Genomic DNA, 13,791 nt, shown 5'->3' on the forward strand with positions numbered 1-13,791 from the left:
TAATAGTAATGGTAATTCTTTAGAATTCAGACATAATATCCCAGAATTAACAATTGTCAACAAGAAAGACAAAAAAAGTCTGGATGGCATGATGCAGTGGTGGGTTGCTACTGGTTTGCACCGGTTCGGGAGAACAGTTAGCAGAAATGTGGTGTGGTTTCCTGAACCGGTCATGACCTCTGCCTGGCCACTCCTCTGAATTGGTCCCTGGTCCTAGTTGCTGACCCCAACTGGTGCTCACCCTGCTTGTCTGCCCATCGCACTCAGCCACTACTAGCAGAATCTAGCAATGTCCTTCTGCTCATGGCTGCTAAGATAAGGCCAAAGGACACGGGCTGATGGGTGGGTGGATGGGGGAGAGAGGGAGAACTGGTGTAGGGATGATACTAGCAGCGGGTGGACCAATGTGCATAGGAGATCGCAGCACCAGAGCTCTTCCATGCATTTTCCCCAGCTGACCTGGCCTGAGAGGGAAGCACACAGGAGATCGCAGTGCTGGAGCTCTTCCTGTGAATTTCCCCCATTTTGGGTGCAATCTCAAAACAAATGGAACACCACTTAAATACCATAGTTATTGTCAAAATTTTCACTAGTCTATTGCAAATGGCAGCTTTATTTGGAACAGTGTAAATCCTGCGACGATGCCTTTAACACACTCACACCAACATCTGATGCTCCCAGATTCTGGAAAAGACTCAATAGTTAGATAAGAATGCAAAATCTGGCTCACTATTCAATGAGCCATAATAACAATAACAACAACAACAACAATAAGTTAGATGTCAGCAATAATAATTAGTTATATGTCACTGTGTACTAGAAAAAGAGAACCATAATTCTGTTTTATATATGCTTTCATCAGAATAAATTCTTAATCACCTATAAATGAAAATGTGTTGTGCAGCCTTAATATTTACTTCACTGAAACGATGCATTATTATGACATTTTTTGGACATTATTTTTTTTGTCTGTGCCTAGATACGCTTTTTAGACCATCAATGACTCATTCAATAAATTATTTTGTCTCTTCCAAAATTATTAAGACATAATCTTTATAATGTTTAAATCATGACTAAAAAATACAATTAATCTTCATTATTTTTGAAATATTTAAAATTATGATAGGTTGGTTTTGTAACCTTTTCAAAACAAGTTTTTCATTTTTGAGTGTATCAGAATAGGAGATATTGTTTTAAAGTGTGTTTGGAATGTGTGGCTAGTTGCCATTACAGATCAGAGATAAACTCTGCAAAGTAGATATTCACCTGTGCTATTATTTTTAATAATATAGAGATTTGATAATTCTTGTGAAATTATGTAAATTATGAAGGCATATGAGAAAAGAAGACATTTAAGTTTCTATGAATTTAGGTATATCTGAGCCTGGAACATATTACCTCCTCTGTCCAGTGATGGGCTGCCAACATTTTTACTGTGACATTGTGGACGTGGCTTAATTTGTGAGTGTGACTTGATGGTCATTGACCAGGCAGGAGTGGCTTCCTGGCCATGCGACCAGGTGGGAGTGGCTTAACAATCACATGACCGGAGTGGCTTAAAGGTCATTTGACTGGGTGGCAGTGCCTTACCGACCAAGGTAAGTTTTCAAATAGGTGCTTGGACTCTTTTTCAATTGATTAAGTCACATTATTTGAATAGCCACAAAAAGGACAAATGAGAAACAGCATGATTTGTTGAAGAGCACAGTAACATTTTAAGGTTTTGTACTGAACCCACAAGGTTCAGTATGATAACAGATTAGGCAAGTAGCTCAATTTTCTTTAATTGCTATAAAGGTTCAGTTTTAGATAATTATTAAAATGATTAAAGTGTTTATGGATAAAAAACATACTATTTAATTATTTCCTATTTTAAAAGTAATTAAGGATCATACTAAGGTACTAGAGGAGGAAGGACAATTAAAAAAACTATTAAATATTTGATAAATAATGCATAAATGTACTACCCCCACTGTGCCCACTCTCGTGAGGACAGCAGCCCATTACTGCCTCTGTCTCTCATATGTGCATGCCCATTCACCCACACATAGACAAAATCATTGTATGATATATAATTATATAACAGGCATTAATACACTCTCGGTGTGTGTGTGAGTGTGAGTGTATGTGCATGTATGTATTGTATGTATGCAGAAGGGGGTTCCTCCCTATTCAGACAGGTTCGCCCAAACTGCTAGCAATCTGCTGCTGATGTCATGATGACATCACAGATTTGGTTCAATTGGTGCCAGTCCACAGGCGCCGCCATCTTTTTTTCAATTTTTTTTCTTCTGCACATGTGCAGAAGCTGAGTTTCTGGCTCTGCACATGCATTGCCATCTGTTTTGGGCTTTTTAAAAGAAAATAACTTTTTTTGCATGTGCACAAAGGAAGCGAACTGGCAGGGAGGTAAGTTAGAACCCACCGCTTATATGTGTGTGTGTGTGTGTTTGTGTGTATGCATGTGTGCGTGTGAACTGTAGCATTTTAATTTTTACTAAAGAGTAAAAGCAAACATAAATTAAATTTAGAAAAATAGAGAGAAAAGAAAAGAGCAAAGAAAGAAAAAGAATAAAAACAGAAAGAAAGGAAGAAAGGAAGGAGGGAAGGAAGGAAAAAAAGAGAATAAAACAATAAAATAAAAATAAAAATAAAAGAAATATGTAATATGTAAATATGTATATTTGATTATTCCCTGTATAAAATTACAAATGAATCTTTCTTATTCTTATTACTATATCTTCCAAATGCAAAAACATAAATCATCAACTTTTTAGTCCTGATGTCAGCAAATCTCCTTAAATGTTTACCAAAGCGATAAAAAAACCCCATCTATTTTAATCTTGATCAAATGAACCAGCTTTATATCTTCCTTTTATTTTTAAATTCATTTAGATGTCTTTTCCCTATCACAGAGGTTTCTTCAAGGCTTTTGTAAATTCTTTGGAAAGTCCTTACCCAGATCATTGTCTTGGTTTGTCTTTTGTATTTCCACTTAGATTTCCAAAGCTTTTACCAGTTTCTTTTGTGTATCCAGTAAAAGCTTCTTATCAGGATTGTTCTCTTGGTTCTTCTATAACTTATAATCCACCTTTTTCCTGTCATTTGTACTTCCACATTGATTGCTTGTCTGTTTTATAATCCACAATTTTATACAATATTTATCCTCTAGACAATATTTTTTATTTTACTATTTCTGCATCAAGCAATATTTTTCACATCTCTAATTCCTTCATTAATATCTTTTAGACATAAACTATTCATAGATGCAGACATTGTTACTAATAGTTGATATTGTAGCTATTAATTTCTGGTCATATTCTTAAAGGTTCTCCTTTAATACAGCAATAGCACTTGCACTTATGTACAGTGCCATAGTGCTTTACACCACTCCTGTGCAGTTTAAGAATGCCAGCGTACTTCCCAGAAGTAGTATTTAGCAGATTCTGACTAATTCTGAAGAACTGGTAGCTGAAATTTTGAGTAGTTCGGAGAACCAATAAATACCACATCTGAGTGGCCCCACTCGCATCTGATGGGGAGGAGATGGGGATTTTGTAGTAACCTTCCCCTGAAATGGGGTGAGAATGGAGATTTTACACTATTCTTCCCCTGCCACATCCAAGCCACACCATGCCACGCCCATCAAGCCACGCCACAGAATCGGTAGTGAAATAAATTTGAATCCCAATTATTGGGTATTGCCCCAACAATTCAGGTCCTCATTTTACTGACCATGCAAGGATGGAAGGCTGAGTCAAACCTTTAGCTGGTCGGGATCAAACTCCTGCCTATGGGCAGAGTTGGCCTACAATACTACATTCTAATCATTGTGTAATCATGGCTCCATTCAAATACTTTGTGTCATTTTGTAAATCGTAATCCCAAAGGCAAGAAGGACTATTTTTGACTTGGACTTTAGTTCTCTCTAGTGTCCAGTTTACAACATAAGATCTCATCTCTGTTATGATTGCAGTAGTTGAAATAATTTGGGTTCTCATTATTTTATGGCGTTAATTTCAAACTCTTACAGTTAAAGTTTCTATATTCTAAATTCGTCTGAGTTTATTTATTGTAACTTTCTTAGTTTAAAAGAATCTGTTCAGCTTTTTTTACCATTTATTTCAAATTCAATTCATAGTTAATTTTTTCCTTTTTCAACCCGCCCTTAACCTCTAATAGCCTTAAAATATTTATATAGGCAATTTATTTAATTTCCAAGCATGATTATAAACAGGTTACTGAACTTAATGTCCTTTAAAAGACACCGCCATGGTTGTGTGATTGATGATTAATCCCTTCATCTCCCATCATTCAGATCCACTGGAAATTATCCTGCAGTCTCCCCTAATGAGGAGCAGCCACCCAGAGCACATGTGGGCAATTTCCCATCCTTTCCTTATTTGCAGAGGTTCCCAAGAACTCGTCTATTCAATGATTCATTGTTCTTTGCCACAGTCATTGTCTTGACTGGCCACAGAACCATCTTTAGTTCACCATGCTTCCAAAAGAAGTCATGTAGTGCCATATCTCTGTATAAATGCAGTATTTTAGGATATAGTTCTACCACTCTTTCAGAAAAATAGCCCTCCAGACAGATTATAGTCATGGAAAAGGGTTGAATTAAGCAAGAACATTTTAAGGAGTACTTCCCATAACTTCATTTTGTATAACCTTTCACGCTTGTCACCTATTAGTAGAGCAATTTGATATGTATTTAAATAATTCTGCATTCACCCTCACTTTACCCAATGTTAAGGAGAGTTGTTGTTGTTTGCTCACAGAAGTGTAGAAGGGGAAGTAAAGCCAATCAACCAATCCTTTTCCTTACCCATAACCCTAACCTTTATCTTGGTCTGCAATAGGAAATTAAAGACAGTGAGCTTTGTTAGCCTTGTCACTATCATAGCAGAGGGACTAGCAACTGGGACAGCACTGTTTGTGCCATGATATTTTGCTTCTGACTCAAGGACTAATAGGTAGCATCTTAATGCAGCTATGTGGAAGAGCCAGTGGATAATGAAGAAAATCTAGTTGTGAGTCATTGTTTGCTGAATGAATATAATAGCATTAGCTTCATATGAGAGAGAATCCCAGATGAGAATTCTGTGCCAATCTGAAAACAGCTTTAGACTTCTGAGATTCCACAATCCGAGCTTGATTTGTGAATGAAACCCATTTATTTTTTACTCAGCTAGAGTTTTTGTTTTGTTTTTGTAAATGCAAAAGTTTAGTTTAGTTTAGCTTAGCAAGACTAATTTTTTTTAAAAAAGAACTTTATGGCTATGTGTAACAGGAGGAATTAATTTTGCTCTGTGTGGGAAGATAATCCAATTTATGAATTTCAAATTTTTCAATATGAAAGGTGGCCTGATATCTTTTCAGCTGTTTCCTTTTTACGTGAAATGAGGATTTGCCAATTTTTGTTATTGTGGGACCTCAGAGAACTCTTGATGGGCACTGGGGCATAGAAACAGTATTTAACTATTTACTTACATGCATATATCCTGCCTGTATTATTCTTATAAATAACTCAAGGCAGCAGAGATACCTAATACTACTTCCTCCTCCCAATCACAACAACCATTTGAGGTGTGGAGGGCTGAGAGAGAGTGACTGGCCCAAAGTCACCCAGCCAGCTTCCATGCCTAAGGCAAGACTAGAATTCAAACTCTTTCGTTTCTAGCCTGATACATTAACCACTAGACCAAACTGGCTCAGTATCAATATATAAGTGCAACCCAAGTCAAAAGAGAGAGGGGGGGAGGGAGGGAGAGAGAGAGAGAGAGAGAGAGAGAGAGAAGGTTTCTCTACTCCCAGGATACAGATGAAACAGTCTCTAGCCATCAACAGTCACTATAAAAATTGGTAAAAGCAACTTATTTGAAAATCTGTACTAAGAAAAGATTTTTTCAAATGATAACTGCAATGACAAAGATTGCTAAATTTCTTCTTTAATAAGTTTTGCATATTGTATATCAAACAATAACCAAGTTCAATTTCCCAACTCTTATTTCAAACATGGGTCAATTGCTAAATATTTGAAATATCACATAATTTAAAAATTCAACTTTACTGTTAACTACTTCACTTTTATGCAACGTAGTCAAAGTACACAGTGATCTTTGCTTAAACTTCCTTAGATAATTTCAACATGTACTCTAAACCAAGGGTGACTATTACAAGCACCGATCAGACATACCCACTTCTCTTACACATAGAAACTCTACTGCTATTCTCAATAAAATATTTGTTAATGTTTTTTTAAATAAAATCCCAAACCACTTGAGAGCATGTATAATGATCACAATTGTATTAGAGCACCTACAGTATATCAGAAATGACCAACATGACATTTTAATAGAACATTACACAGTATGGTTATGGTTATGACCTATAAAGCCCTTCATGGCATCGGACCAGAATATCTCCAGGACTGCCTTCTGCCGCATGAATCCCAGCAACCAGTTAGGTCGGGACTCGGAGAGTGGACCTTCTCCGAGTCCCGTCAACTAAACAATGTCATTTGGCGGGACCCAGGGAAAGAGCCTTCTCTGTGGCGGCCCCGGCCCTCTGGAACCAGCTCCCCCCCAGAGATCAGAATTGCCCCCACCCTCCTCGCCTTTCGTAAGCTCCTTAAAACCCACCTCTGCCGTCAGGCATGGGGGAATTGAGATATTCCTTCCACCTAGGCCTATACAATTTATGCATGGTATGTTTGTGTGTATGTTAGGTTTTTAATAAGGGTTTTTAGTGGTTTTAAATATTAGATTTGTTACATGCTGTTTTTATTATTGTTATTAGCTGCCCCGAGTCTACGGAGAGGGGCGGCATACAAATCTAATAAATAAATAAATAAATAAATGAATAAATAAATAAATGAATGAATGAATGAATGAATGAATGAACGAACGAACGAACAAACAAACAAACAAACAAACTAACAAACAAATAATTTTGAATCTACTTGTCCCTCTTTTATTCTTGGTATTTTATCTTACAAAGTTATATAAATTAGAGTTTACATTATTATTTTATTAGTGTTGTCTATTTCTTAATAATAAAGATGACCTCTCACTAGTGCCTAAACATTATAAGCAAGTTAATATAGTATGCTACTTTAGCTAGTTGCACACACTTAGTGTTTCAGGGTTACTAAGTATCTTAACCACTACTCCAAACTGGCTCATACAGTATTTTGTAATAATGTACTCAGAAATTTCTCTGAAAACTGTCTGCAACCATTAAAAAGTTTATAAGAGACAGAAAAGAATACAACTGAAGACCATGGATTTAAAAAAGAATAAGATACAAGCATAATATGGAAAAAATATTACACACGACTGTTGTGGTTGGCTCTGACCCAGCTCCTGCCCCTGGGAATGTGGAGGTGGAGGCTGGGGAAACGTCAACATGTCCTAGGCCTGTTTTGTTGCCAGCAGAGTCAGGGAGTATACTTTCCTTGGACGAAGAAGAAGGTGGGGGTGACTTGGAAGAGGGGGGCTTGACACACAGCCCAGGAAACCAGTCACCATTATCTTCGGTCGATTCGGATGACAAAGTGTTAGACCCACCCAGGCGCAGAATTATGCATCAAAGAGACCAATTGAGGAAATATTACAGGAGATAAGAGAGGCCACCTGTGTTTGGGTGGGGCTCCAGTAATTATAGCTGCTGCTATAAATAGCAGCGTACTAGTTTGGCCGTTGTGGAAGATTATCTGATCGCAGTTTTTCAGGATCGTGCCTCGCTGTTTCTGAACTTTGTGGATTTTTCACGCCTTTGACACCAAAGCAGAGTAAAGTGTGTGTCTGTTTCACTTTGTGGGAAGAAGAAGGGCTGTGATGTTTCTTCACAGCTACTAGCTAAGTACTTAAGGACTGATTAAGGGAGTTGTACAGCCTACAAGGTTGTTTTGGGGAAGAGTGCTCTTTGTGATACAAAAAGGGTGCTTTGTTTCTTTTGAATTTTATGATAAAGGATATTGTTTTGAACTTTCAAATGTGTGTGTTTCTGAAATTTGTACCCGTGAATTTTCGGGAGGCTTCTACCAGAGAGCCCAGCAGAACAACGACTTACAAATGAACTTAAAAATGAGTGTCCTAATAACTATATGGAGCACACTAATAATAAATTAGAGTGACTGGGGCAACTTTCTTATTTTGGTTTTATAAAAGAGGTGTATTATGAAGAAATTCATGACAAATGACAAAAACAAAATGAAAAGTTACCTCAGCGACATTTGGCTACCTATTTAAAGGGAATAAACAGCAATAGTTTTAAAACCCAAAAGAAGATACACAAAATTGACCTACTCAATCAAGATGTAAAAATATATATGATGTTCTTTCTTGTATATCTTAATACACTTTTCTTGACCATGACTGAATGAACTGTCTTTAAAGATTTTATATAGATAAGATATAGGAAGAATATTTTGTTCTTGTATTTTCAGATAAAGTGATAAGCTACAGTGGTGAAAGAAAATGATTACAAAGCTGGCTTATTTGAAAAAGGTTAAAATGCAGATGTTATTTCTAGTATGAGTTAAATTTACAAAGTAAGTTCAGATAGATAAAGATAAAATGATAAATTAACTTGCAGACACTATTTGAAGGGATTAAAAGTCAAGATTGATAATTTGTTGCTCTTTGTGGTAGATTTTAATGGAGTTTTCTTAACTAAGTTTGAATGACAAAACTTTAAAGATTAAACATAAGGGTTATGAAATAGGAAGAAAAACATTGTTGTATTTTCAAAGAAAAGAATATGTGATTGTTCAAAGGAAAGGAGGAAGTTATGTATTTATTTATTTAAGTAGGTAGGTAGATAGGAAGGTACGGTATATATTTGATAATATACATAACATTATTTGAATACAAAAGATGGGCATAAATAAAAGGGAACATTTACACAGCGACGGTAGGAACGCTGATGCACGCTTAAACTAAACATATAGATTGTTATTTCTGGTAATTCTTAATAGTCTTTTTCTGATTAAGATGAAGTGACAAGGCTTGATAATTTATTTATAAATAAGAGTTATGAGAAGAAGAGACCTTTGTATGATATGTTAGAGAAGCTAAAACTTTGCTGAAATTGTTTGTTCTTTTCTTCTTGGAGGAAATTGTTTCTTTATATATCTTTTTAAATGTTTCTTCTTTTTTTCTTTTTGCATTTTTAAACTCTTATTTTTCTTAATTTCTATTAGTTTTTAATCTTTGTATTCTTAAATTTCAATGAAAATATTATTAAAATATAATATTACATTATATGTTGTGTGTACTTATTGTTTCCTTTTGTACATTTAACACAATAAATTTATTTTAAAATATTTTCAATATATATTGTATACTTTTGTTCGTTTCCAAAATCATCTGAGCTACAGCAATTGTAAAAATGTCAGCATGGCTGACATAGTGCATGTGTTTTTTTTACTAAGGGCCAATTGAGAGTTCTGAATATGGATATACATTGCAGAGGGGCACTTTTCCCAATGCCTCTTCCCATGTTTGTAACTTGCAATAGTGTTAAAGAGTAGTAAATTCCAAATAAGTTACACATTTTGAAGTCTGCAGGAAATCCACTAGACTATAGTAAAAGGACATTTCCTTACTGCTACAATTTCTAGCCCATTCATATACGGGTAGTCCTTGACTAACAATAATTCATTTAGTGACTGTTCAAAGTTACAGTAGCACTGAAAATGTGACTTAAGACTGTTTTTCACAGTTATGTCCTTTGCAGCATCCCCATACTCATGTGAGCAAAATTAATATGCTTGGCATGATATGTATCCCAAATGTCATGTAATCACTTTTTGCAACCTTCTGACAAGCAAAGTCAATGGGGAAATCAGATTCACTTAACAACTCTGTTACTAACTTATCAACTGCCATGCTTCACTTAGCAACTATAGCAAGAAATGTTGTAAAATGTAGCAAAACTCAGTTAACAAATGTTTATTCAACAACATTTTGGGCTCAGTTGTGATTGTAAATTGAGGATTATCTGTACAGTATTGTACTCAGAATATCCTCTCTTTCTTTCTTTCTTTCTTTCTCTCTTTCTCTCTCTCTCTCTCTCTCACACACATACTAAGAATTTTACAGAAGACCTGCTGATCTTTTGACAAAAAGAAAAGGAAAGTGAGTGAACCAAGAGTTCCTTTCAGTGGGGAAATGAACCAACCACAAGTTCTGCAGAGTTTGGAGCTGCACAAGACCATGAAGAAAGAGCCAGAAATAAATCTGCTAAAATATCTGGCAGCAAGTTTCTCAAAAAAACCCCGAACCTAATCCTGGATAAGTACTGTGATCCTATAACATCTAGCATCTCAGATAAGTTGAGTGTATGTTCTGTGACTGAAACAGACAATTCCCACTTCATGGCTGTTTATAATAAATTATATTGCAACAAAAAGTTTCCTTTCTACTGGCTTCCACATGCTTACTCAATACTGTATGAACTAATCTGTAAGAGTGCATTGGAAAATAATATATATATTACAACATTTATTTATTTAATTTATTTATTTATTTTGTCCAATAGAAATTGAAAGTTAAAGTGAATAAAAACGTGTAGTAGTAAATATCGGGGAAGGGATAGAAGAAGAGATATGAGAATAGAATACATCAATGAAGAGTAGAGGAAGGATATATGGATGGGAGAAAAGATATATAAAATATAGGAGAGACAATTGGACAGGGGACGGAAGGCACACTAGTGCACTTATGCTCGCCCCTTACTGACCTCTAAGGAATCTGGAGAAGTCAACCGTGGAAAGTCTAAGGGAAAAATGTTGGGGGTTGGGGGTTGACACCACAGAGTCTGGTAATGAGTTCCACGTTTCAACAACTCGATTGCTAAAGTCATATTTTTTACAGTCAAGTTTGGAGCGGTTGATATTAAGTTTGAACCTGTTGCGTGCTCTTGTGTTATTGCGGTTGAAGCTGAAGTAGTTGTTGACAGGTAGGATGTTGCAGCATATGATCTTGTGGGCAATACTTAGATCATGTTTAAGGCGTCGTAGTTCTAAGCTTTCTATACCCAGGATTGTAAGTCTAGTTTCGTAGGGTATTCTGTTTCGAGTGGTGGAGTAAAGGGCTCTTCTGGTGAAGTATTGTTAGACCTTTTCTAGGGTGTTTATGTCCGAAATTCAGTGTGGGTTCCAGACAGATGAGCTGTATTTGAGGATAGGTCTGGTGAAAGTTTTGTAAGCTCTGGTGAGAAGTGTATAATTCTAAATGATTTCCCAACAATATTAATGGGGTCACTATTTAGGGATCCAAGCAGCATTGGTCACATTGAAGCCATAACGAATCCATGAAATTTAACCACAGCAAGAAATAAATGCCATCTGTTGCAAACTTCTGCATATTAATGAATGGATTCCTAAGTACTGGGAATTGTGCCTCTCAATATTTTAATTTGGAGAAATGATGTCTGGTTATAAAGTGCACTGATACCTTAAAAAGGCATATACATTTATCTCCTGGAAGGATCCAGAATTGAATCAAACAGCTAATTATATCAAGGATGGAGTGAAAGAGAGAGATTTAAACATTTTTCCCCTCACAGCATCATATAAGCAAAAGAAAGAACAAAGAGCTCCCATTCTGCCATCTTATCTTTTTTGACAGCTGCTTCCTCAGTATAAATGATGGTATAATTGTTCTCATCAGTCTTATAATTAAAATCACTATCTAGCTGATGTACAGTTTGCAAAGGCTTCCCTTATGAGTTTGCCAGATGTTGCCTTATTAGATCAGGACTTTGCTGCTTTAAGAAGTTCTGCCATAATCATCAGTACTTTTGTGTGCCTCAGTTAATGTTTGTTGGCATAATCTCGATTGTAGGCACTTGAGGAATCAGCTATCAGGTATCAGTGGGCTTATTCTGCACTATCTGGTCCCTCTACTATTGTACTTAGCTTTCATATTTTTCTCATTCAAAAATTGATATATTTAGCACATATGTAGTGTGAACAAACTGATATGGGGAGGAATATATTCTTCTAGATGTTATTATTGTTCTTCCTCCTTGATTTCTCAGTCTTTTAGAAGAGACTAGGTAATACGCATTGAAGACCACATGAAGAATTAATAGTAAGTACTTACACCCAGTTTTTCAACCAGTGTAAAATTAGCTCTGGTTTAGTTTGGTCTCTCAATGTCAATTTATTAATAGATCAGTTACAACACATCTGAAACAGCAGCCAAGATAGTCTTTTTGTCTGAAGGCTTGCAGATTTGCAGAGCTTGTAGGCTGTTTATTTTTCCATTGGCAGGAACCCTTGACCCTACCTCCCAGCTCCGTTTTATTCTAACAGTTACCGTAGCATTTTTTTTCCCTGGACATTTTCATGTCAGCATAAATAAATAAGAGAATGGGTTGCTGCAAGAAGGTTTGGAGAGATTGAGCAGTGGCAATAGCCACTATGTGGAAAGACCCACAGACTATGAATGGATAGGAGTGAAAACTTTCCAAGAAATTCTGAAGAACTTTTCCTGTTTCACCTAACTGGAGTCTGGTTAAATATTAAAGCAAAACATAGAGCTTAAATTGTCTTCCAAGAATCAGAATGATAAAATAACTTTGAGTTATTTATTTATTTCATATGGTGCAATAGAATACATTATTAACGATTGTTCTGATGAGCTTCCCTTCTGTCCTCTAATCCAGATCATTTATGAAGATGTTGAAGACTATTGGGCTCAAGATAGAATCTTGAGGAATCTCACTGCATGCTTCCATAGATGTAATTTCTTTGAAAATCATATGCCGAGACTGGTTGGTCACTCAACTGCAAATCCATCTAGTGATAGTACTGTTTATCCTACGTGCTTTTATCTTACCAAGAAGTAGTGTGTGGTCTACTTTGTCAATTGCCTTACTGAAGTCCAAATATACTATATCCATAGCATTTCCCTGATGCCTGATCCACTAACTTAGTTATTTTGTTAAAGAAGAAATCTGTTTGTAACAAACCCTTTCTATGCCTGCTAAAAAATTGCATGAATCATGTTTTTTCACATATAATTTTGTGGTTATAAAAATAAATAAGGTATCCAGTGATAGGAATAAAGTTCTATTATAAATAGATTGTGATTTGGTCTGACATAAAATTCCACAAATCAGCAGATGGATAGTAAAAGTACTTATAAATTGGAAGTTGGGTTGCAATGTAGAACAGCTTACTTATGATGCTACCTTGGGCAATATGACTTTGTCACTGCTAAATAGTTTACACATTCTGGACAATGGCAAGCAGGGGGGATGGGTGGTAACAGGTACATTTTGGAAAGTAGACTCAAGATTCAGAAAGATCTTGACAGAAGTAAGCATTGGGCTCTATCAGACAAGATGAAGTTTAGGAACATGAAAAGTAAGGTCCTGCACTTAGGCAGGAAAAAACAAATGCACGTGTATATAATAAGAGATATCTGGCTCAATAGTAGTAACTGTTGAAGGATCTAGGTGTCCTAGCAGAATACCATTTAAATATGATTCAGCAGTGGCTGCAGCTACCAAAAAGAGCCTAGGCTGCATCAACAAAGAACAAGATCCCAAGAAGTGATAGTACCACTTTATATTGCACCATAGTTGGAATACTGCATCCACCACGGTCACCATTATACAAAAAAGGTGTTGAGACTCTAGAAAAATGAAGTGAAAAGGAAAAACAATAGGTCTGGAGGCTGAATCATAGAATGAATATTTGCATGAACCTGGTCTAATGAAGAAAAGGACTAGGAGTGACATGATAGCAGACTTCAGTCAAGCTGACTT

The sequence above is a fragment of the Erythrolamprus reginae genome, chromosome 4 (assembly GCF_031021105.1).
Source record: "Erythrolamprus reginae isolate rEryReg1 chromosome 4, rEryReg1.hap1, whole genome shotgun sequence".
Taxonomy (NCBI): domain Eukaryota; kingdom Metazoa; phylum Chordata; class Lepidosauria; order Squamata; family Dipsadidae; genus Erythrolamprus; species Erythrolamprus reginae.